The sequence below is a fragment of the Stegastes partitus genome, unplaced genomic scaffold (genome assembly GCF_000690725.1).
Source record: "Stegastes partitus isolate 25-593 unplaced genomic scaffold, Stegastes_partitus-1.0.2 Scaffold432, whole genome shotgun sequence".
NCBI classification, from domain to species: Eukaryota; Metazoa; Chordata; class Actinopteri; family Pomacentridae; genus Stegastes; species Stegastes partitus.
Genome location: NW_007578163.1, coordinates 223,157 through 225,002, shown reverse-complemented (window position 1 = coordinate 225,002; position 1,846 = coordinate 223,157). Strand labels below are relative to the sequence as shown.

Sequence of the window (1,846 nt, the reverse complement as noted above, 5' to 3'; positions counted from 1 at the left end):
TGCTTGGTTGTCTGTCTCTAAGTGTAGCCCTGTGATAGACTGGTTACCTGTCCAGGTGAACCTGCCTTCACCCTGAGTCAGCTGGGATAGACTCCAGGATTAAGATGTATGGATGATGGATGGATGAAATGAAAACAAAATCCGTCATGACCCCCCAGCCTCGGCCTACGTCCCCGCCTCTCCCTCTCTGTCCACCAGCCCTGCACTCAGGCTGCTTGATGCAGGTGCTGGAGACAGCTGTGAGGATCGGCTCACCTGTCCACAACCACCTTCTGCTCCATGAAGGACTCAGCTCATTCCTCCAGATCATAGACTATGCAGCCCTGTGTCTCTGCCGACCCCCGACCTGTCTCCGGCCTGCCTTCTCCTGCTGCTGGTTTTCAGTTTCATTCCTTTGTTTAATAAAACCTTTTAATCTTGGCCTGTCTGATCTGTGTCTGCACCTGGGTTCTCCAACCGGCCAGAACAACATCACTCAAAGTTTTACCGAAATATCAAACAAATGTACAAAATGATTCATAGTTTGTTAGAAAACCTTGTCCAGAATTAGTCAATGTGTCCTAAATGACACACCCTCAGTTTCAAATGACTCCAAAATGACTAAATGTTTTCAAAATGACAAAATTGCAGAATTGCTCAGTAGTTGCCCAGAAATGGTCCACATGTTCAAAATGACTTGATTTGTCAAAATAAAATCGTCCAAAGTGAGTAAAAAGTACCCCAAATGACAAACCTCAGTTCAAAATGACTGTCTCCAAAGTGACTAAATATGTAGAGAATGGCTGAGGAGGAGTTGACCAACCGTCGTCCAAACATGACTCCAAAACGACAAAACATGTTGAAAAGGACTTTTGTCAGATCAGATGGCGGCTGCTGCGCTGCATCCTGGCAGTCGTGGTTTTCTGTCTGCAGCCTCTTGGCTTCCTAATTTGACGTTTTTGTTGTTTTGTGCTGCTGCTGCTGATCTTCGCTTTATGTTTCGTGAACAAACTGCTCAGTTTGTCTGATTCTGAGCTCAGGAAGCTTCTCGGAGAATTAAAGGTCAGCGGCTGAAACAGGAAGAGTCAGAAGCTCCTGATCCGTTCAGACGTTTCAGCCTCCAGAGGGCAACGCAGTGAAACCCTGCAGACCCGAAGCAGCCGGACTGCAGCTAAACTTAGCAAACGTGAGGAGCTGAATTAGAGAGCAGCCTGCAGCTCTGGCCTCCGTCTGCTTTAATCCAGTGAGTCAGCTTCGCCTGATGAATCTGTTAAAGCAGGCGACTGGAGGTTGGAGAGGGTCAACGAGGCCGGAGCCGAGACGCTTTGTCAGGCTCGGTCAGAATAAAGAAGCACAAACATCCAGGTGTGAAGTCAGCGTCATCCAGCTCAGAGACGAGCCTCCTGTTGGGCCGTTGCTCTGCTGCATCTGTGTTCACCGCCGTCTCTGCATCAAATCAGATTTCTAACGAGCCCAGAGAGGCAAGACAACACATTCACCTCGAAAACAAACAAACAGTGGAGGAAACCCTCCAACACGAATCCAAAATGATTGACAAATGGTCCCCCATGACTCAGAACTGTCCAAAATGATTCAGAAATGGTCCGATATGACTCACTATGTATCCTGAACAACTCAAATGTTTGTCCTAAATAACTGAAGATGAGTATTGAATGACTCAAAGTTTCTCCAAAATATCTCAAAGTGAATCCAGCATGACTCAGAGTTGTCCAGAAAGACTCGATATGCATCCAAAAGGACACAAAAACCATCCTAAATGACTCAACTTTTTCTTTAAATGATCTAAAATTTGAGCAAAAAGTCTAAAAACAAATCCAACACGACTCGAAATTGTTCAGAAATATTC

The 1,846-nt window shown here is 45.9% G+C and overlaps 1 protein-coding gene across 1 annotated transcript in view; it reads right to left on the bottom strand.

Annotated features, from left to right (window-relative positions):
• mgat4b (alpha-1,3-mannosyl-glycoprotein 4-beta-N-acetylglucosaminyltransferase B) overlaps window positions 1-1,846 on the bottom strand; it is a 58,813-nt gene that overhangs the window by 10,604 nt on the left and 46,363 nt on the right. The gene's annotated exons all lie outside the window — the stretch shown is intronic.